Source organism: Sus scrofa, chromosome 1, assembly GCF_000003025.6.
Source record: "Sus scrofa isolate TJ Tabasco breed Duroc chromosome 1, Sscrofa11.1, whole genome shotgun sequence".
NCBI classification, from domain to species: domain Eukaryota; kingdom Metazoa; phylum Chordata; class Mammalia; order Artiodactyla; family Suidae; genus Sus; species Sus scrofa.
The window spans coordinates 245,486,231-245,505,833 of record NC_010443.5 but is presented as its reverse complement, the minus strand read 5'-3'; the positions used below and the strand labels follow the sequence as shown (position 1 = coordinate 245,505,833).

General features: G+C 39.0%; 1 long non-coding RNA gene across 1 annotated transcript in view; it reads left to right on the top strand.

Moving 5' to 3' along the window:
• Positions 7,219–19,603, top strand: part of LOC106509221 — a 66,842-nt gene continuing 54,457 nt past the window's right edge. Inside the window, exon 1 of the long non-coding RNA XR_001306545.2 lies at positions 7,219–7,824. This is a non-coding gene — a long non-coding RNA (uncharacterized LOC106509221). The remainder of the gene's footprint in view (positions 7,825–19,603) is intronic.

Genomic DNA, 19,603 nt, shown 5'->3' with positions numbered 1-19,603 from the left:
CCTATGACCTTTTATCCACGACTAAAGCTATGTTATTCATTTCCAGAAAGGCACCTCCAATTCTGCTACCCTGTTCAAAGCACACAGCATCTCTGCATGGCAGTTAATGTCTCATTCAATGCTTTCCCAAGGTGGAGAGAAGAAGAGTACCAGCTCTTTTTGGTATGAGTTGATCTAAAATCTGGAATACCAGTCTTTTCCCTTGGTATTCAATAACCAATTATAAAATCAATATGTCTATGGATTCTATCCTATTGCAATAATGTCTTGTTCTATCTAAAACTTAGGAAAGGAGAATTTAGGAAAATAAAAGGAACACCTCTCTGTTCAAACCATGTTTTGAGTCAATATTTGTGTACATGTGCGTATATACACACACACACACACACATACACAAAACCCTCATGTTAGGGCCGATCAGCTCATCAAACAATCCTTATATTGTCCCCCACATCTCCAGTCTCAGTTTCTCCTATAGTATTACAGATAATTGTCTCTGATCCAAAATAATACCTCTATACTTACAAAGTTCAGGTCCTTTTATTTCTATTACTCCCAAGAGTCAATTCATCTCTGCTACAAAGGAGCTACCTGGCTTTTCCCAAAAGAGATGCAAAAGGCTACATCATTAATACTTTGATAGATAGAGCTGGTAATATATTTATTTGACATAACCTTCTGGAAGGTAGTTTGGCAATAAATCAAAAGTGTTAAATTTCTGCAAAAACTATGACTCCCAAATTTTACTTTCAGTAATTTATCCTAGGGAAATAATAGTGGATATGTGCATAGTTTGCTTAAATGAATGCTTATTATAATATTATGATGTTCCTAGAAGAAAATATTAACAGCTTTTATTTCAAGGTAATGTGATTATGTTTTTTATTTTCTTCATGACAGGTTTATTTAATGTAGTTGAAATTTCATATAATAAAACTGTGATCATACATAAGAATTCCAGTTTCTGATCTGAGGATAGGTCTTGTCCATAGGCAATCCACAAGACCGTGTAACTGATTCACATAACTTCGCCTTTCGTGTTAAGACTTTTCCTCTAGAATCAGAAGAAGGGTGTTGTCAAGCCAACATTCATTTAAGAAATGTTCTTCTAGAGGAAAAGGAGGGTCACTTACCCACACTGCTATAACAAGCAGGTTTTTTAAAATGTCACTTCCCACTTGAACTCTCTGCTAAAGTCCTTCTTCAGCCACTCAGTTTAATAATCCGTATTTGCTCTCTCGTACAGTTATAAATCATCAGCCCCTGAACAAGTCTGAATTATTGAAAATCTCAATAAGAGTGCAAATATAGAAAAATTGTTCCCATGCATTAATGTTCTTGGGAATATTCCTTGGCCAAAGGAAATAGCTGACCCCCAATGGCTCATTGATGACAGAGTAAAAATGTCTGAAACGCTTGCTTCAATTTATAAAAATCTCTGATTTGATATTTCAAATAGAGCTCCCTATGAAACTGACCAGGACAGCTGTATGCTGGAGCCAGGTCATACCTACTCACAAAACCCAATTTTTAATATTCGGGTGAAGTACAGCAGATTTGGTTATAAAAAGATATAGGAGCTGGAATCAGGATTGGTAATTATTTTATCTTCTTGAGCAAACCTATTTAACCTCTTGGAACCTCAGTGTCATTACTCAAGAAAAGAGTAATCCCTACTTCTCAAGTATATTGTGAGGATTACATAAGAAAGTATCTGGTGTACAGTAAATATTTATTATAATAAGAATATGCTGGCAAAAATAGTAACTGACCACAGGAAATTTTTTTTAGCATTTCCAGTGAGCTCTTTGCCATATTTCTTTAGAATGCCCTTGTTCTATTTCTTCTGGCATTTTCTTGACTAGTAAGTTTGTGTGTTGGAAAAGATTATTGCAGTAGGAAAGAAAAGACTTAGGTTTCAGTCCAAGCTGTGAACTTGTGACATGGAATAATGCTTTCTGGGTTGCAATTATCTTGACTACACAGATAGGATGGCTGTTTAAGGTAACTTGAAGTTACAAAATTGTATGATCTTATCTTTTTAGCTTTTTTTTTGTACAAATTTCCATTGTAAATTAAGCTTGAACTTCTCTAGTTCTCCTTTTGCGCATGAGACAGCATCCTTTCCCAAAGAGCTCTAAATATTCCAGTCACAGCTTAGCTGTAGGAATGTAATAAAAGTTTAGAGAGAGATCTCTGAGAATGCTGTGATGCAAACTTCAGCTTAAATTGCTTCCAATGAAGCCATTGACAAGCAAATCTTTCTCTTCCTCAATATCACAATCAGGCATTGGGAGCTAATTGGGTTTGATTTACTACATGTCTCACCTGACTTTCCAGCTCACTGGCTAAGCTGTTAGGTTTGCCCTGGAGTCGGTAAAACTTGGGTCCCTCTGGTTCTCAGTTCGGGCCTTGGGGGTCATACAAGCATCATTCACCTTGATTGCCTCAGTCAGTGGCCTTTCTTTTTAACTCTTTAGAGCTCCTGGGATATCTTCTTTTTATCCTCCACAATAAAACGTTTCACAATTGAGATCTCAGGACCTGAGATAAGAAGCTAGCTAAAGTATCTTAGGCCATTTTTATGTACCTTGGGAAGATATTATTGCTATACATTGTTTTTTTCAACAAAACTTCCTCTCTGAGATGCTGTGTATTTATTTCTTGGTGCCTATGATTATTTCTAATTTCTAATAGTAGCGTTATAGACTTAATATAATGGATATATATTGAGCATCCATGCAAATATCACTTTGGAGACCATTTGTAAATCTAACTGGCACCTAAAATTTATAAAATGTTACCTTTTAATTATGAGGACAATTTTTTACTTTCAATATTTATTTCACAGTAGAATTTCTATAATTCCCTTAAGAGAGAACTTGGTACCTATTAGACTTTTGAATTATAGATTGGACCCTCATTCTAAGGTTCTAGAGAGTCCCTATAAGGAAAACCCTTGTGTGGACTATGTAATGGCTTGAAACTTCTCATTTATGAGAAACCTTGCATGGTGAGTATTTTAAGAGAAAAAAATCCAAGACAGTTATAGAGATGCTGCTTAAGGAACAGGCACCTGAATATATCACATCATTTCTGAAAGTGCTTTCAAGCCATTCTTGGAGGTACAGCCCTTACTAGCTAACAACACACTTTATGAATACTAGAATGTTCATCAAGTTTGTTGACTCCTTGAAGTAGCTGAGGTAGTAGCAATGATTAGGATAAACTTGGCGCCTTGGGCTATAGCAACAGAGATATTAACGTACAGGCTTTCATGGAAGACATACCTATGTGGTTGGTGAGTGAGGTCCCACAGACACTAAAGTAGGTACATGGAGGTGGTATGGACAGTTGTTGGAATTTAGCCAAGGGCTCACCCAGCCCCTCCCTGTGGCTTCTGCTGTGCTATCCATAGGCCATAAATTTAGGAGGAAATGTTAAGAGAGGATCTTGTGCTGATGTGAATCAAAGTAAAGTAAACTGAAATGGGATAACCTGCTTTTTGGGGGGTCCTTGCTGAATAGAAATGAGTTCCAATTCTAGTGTCATCCTTCACCAGCAATATGATTTGAGGCAAGATCTTTCAACTTTATAGGTCTTGTGTTCTTATTAATAAATCTGACAAAATAATGTATATTTTATAAGGTCATCATAGAGATGAAATTCTAAAGTATATATAAAGTCCTTGCTACGTAATAGGTCCTTAATAAATGGCAGCTATCATTACAATTAAGATAATGATGACATTGAGGTTGATAATGGTGATTGGGATTTTTAAACAAAGTTTGGTACATAGTAAGAAATCAGCACTCATTTTCCTTCACTTCTTGTTTTGAGATTACTTCATGTCAGATTACTTCATTTACATTGTAATCTACCAATACCTTTTCTCCCTGAAGCCTCAAGGAAAAACACACTGCATGTTTCTCTAAAGAGGTATCAAAAATCTTCTCTCAGCAAGATACTCTATTTTGTTTCATGCTAAGAAGTGGAGGGAAATGGCCTTTGGAGTCGAAATACCTGAATTTTTCCTTTTTCACTGTTCTCTATGCTATAATGAACATCTCTGTTAGAGTCATTGTTCTCTTATATTAAGAGAACGTTATTTGTACCAAAGCTCCTGAACTTTACTCCATCCAAAATATAATGAGAATAGCTACCATTTGCGAATACTTAAGTGTATAGGTGTACCATCTTATTTAACACTGAAAATATTATTATGCAATTATTGCTGCCATTCTCATTTTTCAGATGAGAAAAATCTGGCCTATAAAGGTCAAATACAACTGAACCAATGTCACACAGCTAATAGACAACAGAGTTGGGATTTAAACTTCTGTCTGACTCTAAAGCCTATGCTCATATCCATAATGCCGTATATCTCCTCGACAAAGACGTAAACACTAAGAAAGCTTATTCTCTCAGGGAACTATAAAATAATAAAAATCAGGTGAACCAAATGTCAACTTACTCATTAAGATAGGAAATACACACAATATAAAAATGATAAATCGGTTAACTTTATTTTTTTACAACCTCAGTGTTCCATGAGAAAGGTAAACTCATCAATCTTCTTCCCAACTAATCTTTTCAACATTAATAATTTCCAAAAGTAAATTATGAACTGGGAATTAATTTAATGAGTTTTTCTTCCTAATGACATAACCCTCATATCATTGTAGTTTCTAAAGCAAATTGCCACTTAAGTTATCAAAAGGTATGGACCGCAGTCCTCTACAGAACTCAGAATTTAAAACAGAATTTAGGAGTTCCCATCACGGTTCAGTGGCTAACGAATTCGACTGGGAACCATGAGGTTGCGGGTTCAATCGCTGGCCTCGTTCAGTGGGTTAAGGATCTGGCATTGCTGTGAGCAATGCCAGATCATGCAGGTCACAGATGCGGCTGGGATCCTCTGTTGATGTGGCTCTGTGTAGACTAGTGGCTACAGCTCCATATAGAACCTCCATATGCCACAGGTGCGGCCCTAGAAAAAGACAAAATAATAATAATAAAAAAACCAGAATTTAATAATTAGAATTTCTTATTGAAGTGGACACCCTTAATTGTCAAAAAAAAAAAAATTGTGTGTGTTAGCATAGTCAGCAGGCTCATTTCCTTGGCAATTGAAGGATGTTTGTTTCTTGTCATGTGTTACCTGCTCCTCAAAACACATGATGCCAATGTAAAATATGGCTTGTATACATTTTTAAATACACAATTATAATTTTCAATGAACCATGTACAAGAGATGTATTAGTTCATGTCATTTGCATAAAATGTCAGTCAAACTGGCCATTAGTTCACCCTTCTGTTAAAAGTCAGTCACTGACTTTTAACTAAAAGAATGAAAAATTGAATCACTTCTGATTTGTCAAAATCATTTCACAGAGTAATGATACCATTAATAAATCATATTAGTCCTACAAAGGGACCAAAATTCCCACCATAGCATTTATGGGCAAGCCATTATACTTGAGGAAGAGGTGGATTAAATCAAAAGGTTTGGATACTTCTTTAGGCATATTAGTACTTAAAAAGGATGAATAACTTGAAGTATTATTTTTCCAGTCAATCTATATTGTTTGTTTTTGTTTTTTGGGTTTTGTTTGTTTGTTTTTGTTGGTCTTTTCTAGGGCCACACACATGGTATATGGAGGTTCCCAGGCTAGGGGTCAAATCAGAACTGTAGCCGCCAGCCTACACCACAGCCACAGCACTCAGGATCTGAGCCGTGTCTGCAACCTACACCACAGCTCACGGCAGTGCCAGATCCTTAACCCACTGAGTGAGACCAGGGATCGAACCCGAAACCTCATCATTCCTAGTCAGATTCATTAACAATTGAGCCACGATGGGAATTTCTGTTTGTTTGTTTTTTTTTTTTAATACGCACCCTAAATAAGATGCTTTTGATAAGGAGAGTGGCAGCACACTTTTATAAAATTGAGATTTCTCTATGATAAGGGATGAGTAATTTATGTAGTTTACAGGAGCAGTGGCACTATGATGGTGAGGGATCTTAAAACATATGAGAAATGGTTGAGGAAACTGGATTTATTTGGCCTCAAGAAGATTCAGCAGAGGATGTGCTAGGTACTTTTATTTAAAACTGTCACATGGACGTGGATTAATAAAACAAAGGCAAATGGTTGGAAGACAATCATAGGAGGAGGATTTTGTCAACATTAGACTATGCATTAATGTCTACCCTGGATACCTCGGAAATTATGTAAACGTATGTTGAGATTGAGAACTCTACAGTGGGAAAAAGCATTGTACACAAGGAAAAAGTAGGTGGCCAGTGATGTTTCTTATAGTCCTAAATTTCTCTGTTCCAGAGATTTAAAAGACACAGACATGCAGTTACCCAAAGATAATATTAAAAGATTATGACAGAAATTAGCAAATGCGAAACAAAAATTCAAACTGAGGGCAAAGTATTGTCACAGGTTCGGTTCCTCCAGAAGGTGACCATAAAACTGAGTTTGGTGTGCTGCATGCTAATTAGGCAGATTTCTTAGGGATAATCCCCTTAGAAGGGAGGAAAAAGAAATAGGGCTAAGCAGACAGAGAAGTCAAGCTAAGAGGCAGGACCAGCTACCGCTTCCACCTACTCCAAAAGTTGCTCTGGAGCTCGAATATCATTTAACAGTTGGCCTGAGTTGCGCCAAGATGGCCAGGCCTTCATACACTTTTATCAAGCATTCATTAGAAATGGATCCAAGGCAGGTGTAACCTTAAGGAGAGTCACTCCCTGCAGCTGAGGAAGACCCTGAAAGAGCTGACAGCTGAGGCCTGTTATCCAGCAGCATTCCCAACAATTGGAGCAATAAGCCCTGCACTGAAGGGAGATCTGGGTGACATTTCACAGTGAGCACCAAATCCACCCTTTGTGCAAATCAAATCTATTGTATGTACAAATTGCAAGCAATTTCCTCAGGATTCTAGTAGACCTCTCTTCTTAAATGAACTTTATAAGAGGAGGAAAGCTGATGGGACAGGCTGCAGCCACTGCAGCAGGTCTCAGAGCTGCAGCTAATCCTCATTGTTTCCCCAGCAACGGACATTCTAGATACCCCACCGGTAGCAATATTAGCTCAATCAGCAACGGCAGCTAAAACCCCATGCTTCCGGGCACAGGCACAGACCCTTTTGCACTATGTGCCTATTGTATCAGGTCATGTGAGCCAGAGTTTTTAGGGAGGAGTCAGGGATGAGGGGCTTCTGGCACCAGAGGCACCCAGGTGTTTCTCAGCCCAGGATTCCCACGCCCAACTCCACACCCCCGTATCTCCTGCAAGATTGGGCTTTCACTGGGAAGAGTAGTCATGGGAGCAGCACCTGGGACCTAATTCTACCATTTTTTGGAGCCTCCCCTAACACCTAGCTCATCCCAGCCTATTCTCCCCCTGCCACTCTGCCGGGACCCATTCTTACGCCCTCTAAACACCCTAGGCCACAAAATATACCCTGAAAGCTCCAGGTTGCCTTTCTGGGAAGCCCCACACTCCACCCCATATTCCCACCAGGCCCTGGGCCAGGTCCTTGTGCCACTTGTGGAATTCAAAAAAGGTAAACGTTTTCTGATAGAGTGGCTTGAGTGAAGGGCCAGCTCCCCCATCACAAGGTACCATCAGTCAGCCTGAGTCAAAAGAAAGAGTAGTGTGCAGAGGCTGCTCAGGGGAAGACTTGAGGAAGAGGCAGCCATGGTCTTCTGGGATGAATTCAAGATGTCTCGCATCTGCTGGAAGGAAAAACTGACCCCAATGAAAATGAAACGGAGCTACTGGGTTGCTGCAGCATTTGACCTTGCTGGAGGTAAGCCTGTGCCAGCCGGTATCCCGGGGCTTTGGCCCTCACACCCTGGGCACCCTGGGCACCCTAGAAGGTGATGGACTCAGTGCTGGACCTTGCAACTCTCTGCCGTGAGCAGGTCTCAGATGTTCCCACCCTTGTGCCTCCTTTGGGACAGAGCCTTGTCCCTCACCCTTGCCACGCCCCTGGGGCAGCTGCGCTCTCTAGCCCCGTTGGGTCAGAAGGAATGTACTGTGCAGAAACCACTTTGACAAAGGCTCTGAGATGGATTGACCAGATGTGGGCAGGGCAGGAGTGAGACATGATATGTCACAGGACTGAACTAGGTGATCAGGAACTTGTGCTTGATTCTTGATAGAGCATTTTTATCTTTAAAAGGATTGTTGCTGGGCCCTCCTGACTTTATGACTCGGTGGTTCAGACTGAACTGAGCTGACAATGTGCAGTTGGGGCTGTGTGCTCACTTTGTACCTTGTGGTTAGATGCTTTGTCAGTGCAAGGGCTCATTAGCACACCATGGATTGTTTTTCAAAAGTTATTGAAGCCTCTGCTGCAGGTGGCATGGCCTTGCCCTGTGGTTCTGTGTTGCGAAGATTCCCCTTGGGGCTTGTCATAAATTCCGCATGATATCTTTTGCACAGCTGAAGATGCTAGAGTCTGCCTGATCTTTTTCAAGTAGCAAGGCTGCTTCTACCATGGCCTGGCCTTACTATGGAGTTTTACCTTTTTGGGGCTCCACTCAAAGTTTCCGTGTCACTTGATATACAGATAAATAGAGTGTCGTGGGTTACTGAATATACTGCTTTTGGAATCTGAAGGGGCCTACTGGTCATTGTGCCTCTTTGTATTGGGAGGTGCAAGATGCAATAATTTATCTTTTACTTTGTATGGGATGTCCTGGAACACCTATGACCACTGAAATTTTCCTGATGTGGCCTACCCCTGAGTCGTCAGCATTTATTTCCCATCCTCTGGAGCTCAGGTATCTTAACAAAGTCTCTGCTATGCTAGCCACTTCTTGCACATCTTGCCCAGCTGGCATAATGTCATTGATACAGTGGATCAAGATGGTATTTTTCAAGAATTTAGTTTGTCCAGACCTCTTCATATTACATCATGAGAGCAGAAAGAAAATTTAACATGATCCTGGAACTAAACTCTAAATACATACTGTTGTCTGTTATCTGAATTCCAACTATTTCCAATTCTCTATTCTGATAGTGATGGAAAGGAGTATATTTGATAAATCAATGGCTCTATTCCATGTCCATGGAGCTGTTTTTTTGTTTGTTTGATTGTTTGTTTTCTTTTTAGGGGGGCACCCACGGCATATGGAAGTTCCCAGGTTCAGGGTCAAATTGGAACTGCAGCTGCCGGCCTACACCACAGCCACAGCAACACACAATCTGAGCCATGTCTGCGACCTACACCACAGTTCATAGCAATGCCAGACCCACTGAGCAAGGCTGGGGGACAAACCTGCATCCTGCTGTATCCTTGTGGATACTAGTCAGATTCGTTACCACCGAGCCATGACAGGAACTCCCATGTGGCTATTTTAATCTGCCCAAGCAAAGCTATCCCACCTGGTGTGGTGGCTGTAATTAAGGCTACTCCTTGGTTGAGTTTGCTGTAGTCTAATGTCATCTTCTAGGATCCGTCTGGTCATTTCAGGAACCAGGCTGGTGAAGTGAGTGTAAACTATCCGGAACCACTGACCTGCATTCTGTAAATAGTTAAGCATGGTGTAAATTTCAACAATCCCATGCATATGGTATTATTTTTTGATTTGCTCTATTGGAAGGGAGTTTTACAATAGCAGAAGCTTCTGTTGAGAAAATCACATTGGAACAGCTTTTACTCCACAGGCCAAGCATCCCTTGCAGGTGTTGTGCCATTACCAAAGATGGCTGTTCTGTCTACATTGGGGACCAGGAAAATGACTCCTAGATGGGTCAATGCACCCAGTGAACACTTTGAGCCAGTGTTCATTTCTTAACCAGCCTCCATATGCCCCCACTTTAACAGATCATGATGACACATTGGACTTCCAAGTATCAATTTAATTCAGCCCCTTTACCTATCATTCCATAAAGTGTTTGACTAATTACTTTCCTCTAGAGCACGATTATTCTAGCATATGGTTGGGGCTTCTTTGTTAATCCAGTCTGAAAAATCTTTGTCTTTTGATGTGTTTATACCATTTTCATTTAATGCAATTACTAATATATTTGGATTTTGTCTTGCCATTTTCTTGTTTTTCATCTTTCTGGTTTTCTTCTGTTTATTGCTGATTTGTTGTGGATTATTTCAATATGTTGTGGATTGTTTGAATATGTTTAAGTTTTCCATTTTAATTTATTAATATGGCTTTTTGACTGTATGCCTTTATTTAGGTTTTTTTAGTGATTGCAGTGTGGATTACTGTGTGTGTGAATGTGTGTGTGTGTATAATTTTTCAGTCTACTTAAAGTTAATATTTACCTCTTCAAGTGAACTGTAGACTCCTTAAAGCTATGTAGGTCTCCTTACGCCCTTTATTTTGTTGCAGTCATATGTATTATACATGACAGGAAGTGGCAGGGGCATAGGATGTGAACAAGAAAGTAATAAACTAAGGAAGAAAGATTAGGCAAGAAGGAGCAGTGAAAAAGTAACTTGCCTCTTAATATTTATACATTCTACTAACAAAAAGACAGCTTTAATCCCTAGGTCTTTTGGGCAAACATACTGGGGTTTTAAATGAAATCAAAAGCTTTTGTTTTCATTCTGTACAATGTTTACATGAAACATGCTCTCATTTCATTTATCAATATGCCTCCTTTGTGTTTTGGGGCATAGCTAAGCAAGGCTTGGAAGCTGACAAGGTGGGGTGGAGGAAGTGCTTTGGAGAAAATATGCATATTTAAGATCAGAAAACCCCACTGAAAATCCTATCAGACAATTTTATAATTTTTGCTTTCCATACCCATACATATTTCAAAGAATTAAAGAAGAAAGTAAATTTATTTTATATATTTATTTATTTATTTACTGTTTCTGTGTTTCTTTCTTCATTCTGAAGTTCCAGGTTTCCCTCTGATACCATCCTCTGCCTACACAACTTCCTTCTCTTAGAAAAGTTATACTGGAGACAAATTCTCTTTGTTTTATTTCGTCTTAGAATATCCTTATTTCTCCTTCATTTCCAATGGCTGTTTTATCCAGATAGAGAATTATAGGCAGGAGACTTTTTCTCTTAGCACTTCAAAAATATTTTCCCTGAGTTCCTGTCATGGTGCAGTGGAACAAACCTGACTAGGAACCATGAGGTGGAGGGTTCAATCCCTGGCCTCGCTCAGTAGGTTAAGGATCCAGCATTGCCGTGAGCTGTGGTATAGGTCACAGATGAGTCTTGGATCCAGCATTGCTGTGGCTGTGGCACAGGCCGGCGGCTACAGCTTTGATTCGACCCCTAGCTTGAGAACCACCATATGCCGTGAGTGCTGCCCTAAAAAGCAGAAAAAAAAAAATATTTTCCTACTGTTTTCTGCCATTTGTGGTTTCTGGTGAGAAATCATTCAAGTTGGCATGCCCTCATTTTTAGTTTCCACTAGTTTGATTATGATATGTTGGGATACAGTTTTCTTTTTTGATTTTTTTTATTTTTAATGATTTTTATTATTTTCCGTTATAGCTGATGTACAGTGTTCTGTCAATTTTCTACTGTGTAGCAAGGTGACCCAGTCACACATACATATATACATTCTTTTTTTCTCACATTATCATTCTCCATCATAAGTGACCAGATATAGTTCCTAGTGCTATACAGTAGTACCTCATTGTTATCCACTCCGAAGGCAATAGTTTGCATCTATTAACCCCAAATTCCCAGTCCATCGCACTCTCTCCCTTCCCCCCTCCCCCTTGGCAACCACAAGTCTGCTCTCCATGTCCATGATTTTCCTTTCTCTGGAAAGTTTCATTTGTGCCATATATTAGATTCCAGACAGGGATATAGTTTTTTTTTTTTGCATTTGTCCTGGTTAGATGGCACCAAATTTCTTGTATCTGTTTAATTATGTCTGTCCACACCAAATTTTGGAAATATTTCGCCATTGTTTCTTAAAAAATTTTTTCTGCGTTGATGTTTCTCTTCTATCTTTCTGGGACTCCACTGACATATATATTAATTTTTTAATATTGCCCCATAATATCCTTGAGGCTTTGTTCATTTTATCCAATTTTGTTTTTCTTTTCAGATTGGAAATTTTCATTTGGTCTATCTTCAAGTTAATTTATTCTTTCTTCAGTCATATCTATTTTGTAAAGATGAGCCATATGTGATTCTTGTTAATTCTGTTGTATTTTTCAGTTCTAAAATTACCATTTTCTCATTTTTAAAGTTTCTATTTATTTCCTGAGAACTTCTATCTACCCATTCATTTTAAGAATATTTATCCTTACTTCATGAGGCATGGTTACATTTTCTGCTTCATGGTTTTTCATAATTTCAGCACCTGAGTCATCTCAGGGTTAGCATCTGTGAATTTTCTAACATCCATGAGTTTTACGGAGATTTTATAGGCACTTTGTATATTAAATACTTATCAGTTGTATCAAGAAGTTTTGAATATTACATCACAAGATTGTTAAATTTTTCAGAGAATGTTGGCATTTTGTTTTAGCAGTAACTAACCTCATTATTCAGATACAAGACTTACCCTGTCTTTTGTGGGCTGTAGTTTACATGTCTGTTTGTTGTAGTCTGGCAATACATCAGTGGTTTAAACCACAGTGTGACGGCACATCTCAGGTTAACTCCATGTTTCTGCAGTTCATGAGGATGAGCCTGGGACTTTATACATGCATTTAGGGATCGCTTATGAATACCCTTCCTGTCATTTTCCCCATACTCTCTATCATCAGGAGATCCTTTTTGCCGATCCCCTGACCATAAGGCTGAGTTTTAGTGTCCTGTTCCATCATACACTTTGTATTATTGTGTCAACCTCAGCAGCAAAGTGGTGAGAGAAAAAAAGGGAACAATAATCTGGATTTGCCCCATACTCTTTGGAACCCAGGGACTTCTTTTCTGAGTTAGGGTCAGAAATAAGGGTTTTATCTCACAATTTTAGGTGCTTGAGTGGCTTCCATTGCTATCCTTGCTATGCAAGTGCAGCTTCATGACTGGGACCTGCATAGGACTGGGCTGAAGGAGTTTTTTGTTTTTTGGTTTTTGGTTTTTTTTTAAACTAGAATTTCTCAAACAAATTCAAACCACTATGAGATATCACCTCATTCTCACACTTGTCAGAATGGCTATTGTTAAAAAGTCAAGAAGTAACAAGTATTGGCAAGGATGTGGAGAAAAGGAAACCCGCATATGCTTTTGGTGGGAATAAAAATTGGTACAGCCACTGTGGAAAAAAGTATGGAAGTTCCTTAAAAAATTAAGTAGAACTACCACAAGTCTGTTCTCCAAGTCTGTGGTTGTTCCCAAGGGAGAGAGGGAGGGAGTGTGATGGATTGGGAATTTGGGGTTAATAGATGCAAACTATTGCCTTGGGAATGAATAAGCAAGGAGATCCTACTGTATAGTACTGGGAGCTATAGCTAGTCACTTATGATGGAGCATGATAATGTGAGAAAAATGAATGTATATATGTATGTATGACTGGGTCACCTTGCTGTGTAGTAGGAAATTGACAGAACACTGTAAATCAGCTATAATGGAAAAAAATAAAAATCACTAAAATAAAAAAAAAAACAGAATAGAACTACCATACAATCTAGCAACTCAACTTTGAAGAAAATGAAAACAATAATATGAAAAGATATATGCACCCCTGTGTTCATCACAGTGTTATTTAAAGTAGCCAAGATATGGAAACAATTTAAGTGCCTATCAATGAATGCATGGATAAGGAATATTGTACAAATATAAATGGATAAGGAATACTGTATAAATATTGTATATTTATACAGTAGAATACTACTCAGCCATAAAAATGATGAAACGTTGCCACTCATGACAGCATGGATGGACCTTGACAGTATTATACTGAATTAAATGTCATATAGAGAAAGGATAAATATTGTATGGTTTCACTCATAGGTGGAACAAAAACAAATAAAAAACAAAAAATCAAAAATAAACACATACATACAGAGAACAGGGTACCAGGGGAAGGGGCTGGGGGAATGACAGAATAGGTAAAGGGGGTCAACTGTATGTTGATGGGGAAAACTAAATTTTGGGTGGTGAGCACGTTGAGTCAGAAAATAATCTTTTAAACCAATGTTATTGCACTAAAAAGAAAAATAAAAAAGCCAAACTGAAATTTACTCTACAACTATTCTGCAACGTCCCCTTTCCTTCTTCCCCAGGAAGAAAAGGAGAGAGAATTTCTAGGTGATTTTTCTGTTCATACCTACGTATTTGGGATGACTTACAACCTAAGGTCATGGGAGAAAACAACACAATGGGAGATCTAAGGCTGCATTGGTTTATTTTTCCATTTTTTTATTTCCCTCCCAAATCTGCTTGCTATTATTTACTTTCAAGAGTTCTCAGAGCCTTTATGCATTTTGTTCAGGGGTTTTAGTTTTAATAAGTTTGAGAGAGATAGGGTGGATTGTGTTTACTCCATCTTAATTGGAATTCAAGCTTCAAAAAATTGAAGTTTGAAAAATTTACAGGTAAATTAATGTGAAACTCACAAAAGAATGTTAAGTATTACTAAGTCATTACTTCTGATAAATTAGGGTCATGGCATTTGAGAAACCTAAAAAATATCTGTAAGGAACATTCAATAGTTTTTTTTTTTTCTTATTAAACCCTTTTTACTTAGTCAGTTGGTTTTTGAATTATCCTGTAGTTTCAGTTCTTCTCATGCATTAAATGATTTTACCACTCCTTGACATAATAAAGGCTAGAAGTGTTTTGACAAATGGTTCATTTGACCTATTTATAAATAATTGGAATTGTTTGACATTTCTTCTACAAAGAGTAAAGATCTCTTAATTTTTCTGTATTATTTTTCTTCCTCAGTGAAATGACTTAAATGTTAAGAATTTTAGGCATTTTGAGAATAGACTGCTTTACAGAAAAAATGGTTTTAATGTCTATATATTATAATAAATTACATATTAGCATCTTCATGTTCTAAGCACAACTTTAAAAATTTTAAATGCATTATAATGAGCAGAAACCTTGGATATAATACTATTCCTTGATGATACAATAATTTAAGTACTTTTCATAATAAAAAGGAACAATTTAACTTGTAATAATGGTCATGCCTTCTATAAATTCTACCTTTTCAAATTCCCATAAACATTTTGGTCTTAATAATGAAATTTAAATTTCAAAACAATTCCTTGGTGGCCTAGTGGGTAAGAATCTGGTGTCGTCACTGCTGTGGCTCAAATTACTGCTGTGGCACAGGTTGGACCCTGGCCTGGGCACTTCCCCATGGCATGGCCAAAAAAATAATTTAAAATAAAAAATAAAATTTAATTAAAAAAATCTTTATTTCACCCTTTACTAAAAATCATTCTATGCAAGCTACTTCCTCTGTTGGTGCTGCAGCTTCTCTGCTGTAAAATTGGAATAGCACGCACTACTTTACATGATTGTTGCTGGAATTAAGTGATATCTATGAAGTTGACAGGCATAGTAATTTATAGTTATTAATGGTTATGATACATTATTGTTTCTCCATACTTCCACTGTATCTTCTCATTATCAAATTCAATCACTGTCAATAGATGACATTTGTGCTATTCTTGATATTTCCATATGTGCCCAGTGTGACCCTCTGATCCCATGCTGTGGGTGCTCTTCTTAGTAGAATATGCATGTGTTCTCAATTTAGAAGAATGTATTGGGTACACAACATTACTGTTGGACAGGTGAATTATTTTCAGAAGTGCAAAGGGAATCATGAATTATATATATATATACACACACACACACACAAATACATAAATATACATATGTATACATATATTTATTTCTATATACCAAGAACTGGTCTAAGATCTGGAAATCAAAATGCAGAAAAAAATGTGCCTACCCAAAGATTTGTGGAAAAATCAGAAATCCCTAAACTAGTTTATGAATCCTTTCATGATAGGTACCTTGTTTTACCCTCTTCGTGCTCTCAGAATTTAGCAGACTTTCTGATATATGAGAAAGTAGTAAGTTAGATTTTCAGGTAAAATTTCATGGTTAATTTTTACTTCTAGGTACCATCATTTTTAGGACACCCTGGACTACCTTTTTGATTTAAGTTGAGAGAACAGAGTCCCCAGGTATTCTTGTCACAACTTTCTGACAGGGAAGTATAATAATGGAAATCTCTCCTTTCGCATTTCTAGTTCCTTCTTTGTTCCCCAAGACCAGGAGAGAGACACACAGCAGGGTTAAATTCTGTAAAAACCTCTTCTAAGGTAGTGTTTTACTTTTTACTATCTATTTATATATTTTTTAGGGTCATACCCTTTCTCCAAAGATAACACAGAAGTAAAAACTCAAAAGGTTTGGATAGACCCAGGAGAGAATCTCAAAGCAACTTGGCTTCTGTCAACCCATGGCAGTGTATCTATGAAACCCTATAGAACCTAATTTGAAAATCATCCTTCTAAAGAAATACCTGCCATATCAGATGTGAAGAGTGTCCTGCTGAATAGTGTCTGCACTATCTTTTCTTCAGTGCTTCCCATTTTCTCTTGTGTAAAAATCTTGTCAGAACAACATATCATCATTACAGGGAGCAAAAATCACAAATTCTATTCCTTGTTATATTTTCATTGAAATAGAGTCAGAGGCTTGTCATGTAACAAGAAAGGAATTAATGATCCTTTCTGTCCTAAAAGCAAATGTATTCCTAGCAGGTTCTACAAAGTCCTGTGGACTACATGGAGGGATGCAGCTCTGTGGAGGATTTGCCTAAGCCTCCCTCTTGATGATAGTTTCTATAAGTATGTTTCAGTGAGATATTCTAAATCCCAGTCACATCTATTCTCTCTCTACTTCCTCATTTTAATACGTACAGCTCAGGGTTCTCATCTCGAACAGCTCTATAGGAATAAATACAAATAGAGAGAGGGAGCAGATTAAGCCCATTGTCTGAAAGGGTAGTGGGAAATAATTGAGTTTGAAATAAGACTGTGGATTAAAATATGTTACATATTCAAAGAGTTTTAAACTTCTGAGCACAGCTTCCACTCTGCCTGACCAGGAAGCCTGGTCAGAAAGCCCAGGCAGACTTGGAATCCCTCTTATGGTCCAGCTCCTGCTGGAAGCCAAGCTAGAATACCCCCTTCCCTCCCTGCCCCCCACACCAGATAGGGAGCATCAACTTTGGTTCCTGCTGACCGGTGAGTCTGAACAGGCAGGCGCAGAGCCCAGCCTAGCGTACCACTTCAATGAGTATTTCTTCCAACACCACCAAGCAATTTGCTCAGTTCCAGTTCTCTTTGGACACTGACCCTATGTCCCACAAATTTAACTCAGTTCTGACACTATGTACCTGGAGATAGTGTCAGATTCCATAGATTAAGAGCTCAGTCCCATCAGATTGCCTCCACTTCAGATGCCAATTACAAGTTCAAGTCATTACCAGCACTTCTGACTGACTGGTTATCAGTCAGAGATTCTCACCACCCCCTCATGAGTTTGATTAATTTGCCAAAACAGATGACAGAACTTGGGAAAACAGTTGACTTACTAGATTACTGGTTCATTACAAAAGATATTAAAGGATACAAATGAACAGCCAAATACATGAGAGGTACAACAGGCAAAGAATCAGGAAAGGGGCTCAGGGCTTACATGCTCATTTAGAGCTCTCCCAGCACCTCCACCCTGCTGGCCAACCTGGACACTCTTCCACATCCATCCTTTTGGGTTCTTATGAATGTTTCATTAATAGGCAAGCTGGGTGGTTAAATTCAATCTCCAGCCCCTTGCCCCTTCCCAGAAAAGAGGTTACAACACTCTAATTACAAAGTAGATTCTCCTGGAAACCAGTCTCCCATCTTTATGTTACCAAGGGGCTTTCTAAAAGCCACCTCATTAACATCACAAAGGACACTTTAGGGTTCTGCTTACTTAACAAAAAGGGTTTTAGGAACTCTATGCCAGGAATGGGGACAAAGACTAAATATATATTTCCCATTATAGATCATAATATTAAAATCTCCCAACTATGGGGAAGCTCTACCTATGCCCCACCCAGCAGCCAGGCCCAGGCTAAGTAAGGCCTTGCAAATGCTGAGCAAAGCCTACAGCCTGATCCACTCAGGGAGCCCAACCAGTGACCCCACCAGACACAGAGCACAGCCTCCAGCCTTAGCCAACTGCAGGGTATAGCTGGAAACCCTGCCAGATCAGGGAGCTCAGCAAGTTGACTGCCCATTCTTCAAGCCCAGCATGCAGGCCCAGCCCAACTATAGGGTGCAGTCCCTGCCCCTGCCTGATCTGCAGGCACAGCTTCTCCTGAGGCTCTGTCCAATCAGGAGGCCCAGCCCCCAGCCACACCCAAACAGGGAGGACAGCCAATGGCATCATCCTTTTGAAGAATACAGCCTGAGGTTCCACCTGACCAAGGAGTGATTCTGATTCTGGAGCCAGGAACACAGTCCCACACAGTTACGCTGTCCAACCCAAGGCACCACCATGCCAGGGAACACAGCCTGTGACTCTCCCAATCAGAGATGCCTGCAGTCCAGCTCAGGGCCCTGGCTGACTTGAGGACACAGCTAGCAGGCACACCTGACCATGGAGCCCAACAAGTGGCCATCCCCCCACCCCACTCAGAACACAGGCAGCAACCTTGCCCAGCTAGAGCCCTGCCTGTTTTTGGATGCTACCAGCTGACCCATGTTGCATCTCAAGCTGAACTGACTGGTGAAGGTCTTTCCCTGCTGAAGCAAACCTATAAAACTGGAAGAGGAGATTGCTTCCTCAAATAGGATGAGATGTTCAAAGAGTACAAACTTCCGGTTATAAGAGGAATAAGTTCTGAGAATCTAATATATAACACAATGACTGTAGTTAACAATATTGTGTTGAGTATTCGAAAGCTGCTCAGAGTGTAGATGGTAAGTGTTCTCACCTCACACACCCACCAAACATAACACAAGACAACACAATGGTAATTATGTGAGATGATGGATGTGTTAGCTAACCTTCTTGTGATAATCATTTTTGCAGTATTTACATATATCAAATCATGTATACCTTAAACTTACACAATGTTATATGTCAATTATATCTCAGATATATGGGGATAAAAGTAAAGAGTTTTAATCTTTTTATTATTTCTATACTACACTGACAATTGTACCAGTGGAGAAAGCTTGTTGTCTGACGCCTTCAGTAATTCATATTTCATTTCAGAATTTCCTTCACTCTCTGCTCCTCTTTTCCCTTGACCCCCACTTCCTAGCACCTTCTTCCTCCACCATCATGCACCCTCTTACCCCCAATGCCTGCTAGAATTGGTTTTCCTTTTGTCTTAATCCTTAGGCTTCCCTGGCAGCTAGAATACCTAGTAGATCAGTGATAAACCCTGTTGCCCCTTAGACTCTGAGTCATGACCTCCCCTATTCACTCCCTCCTTGTCCAGTTCCTAGGACTGAGTTTCCTTCTTATTCACTCTTCACGTTCTGCTTTCCCAAGGATGGAGTTCTATAAATGCACCTTTGATCGCATGCCTTGGACTACCTCCCTTTCCAGCAATGTTTCCCCTCCTGACCCCTCTTGATCAGTAGTTAACAATGTCGCCAGCCA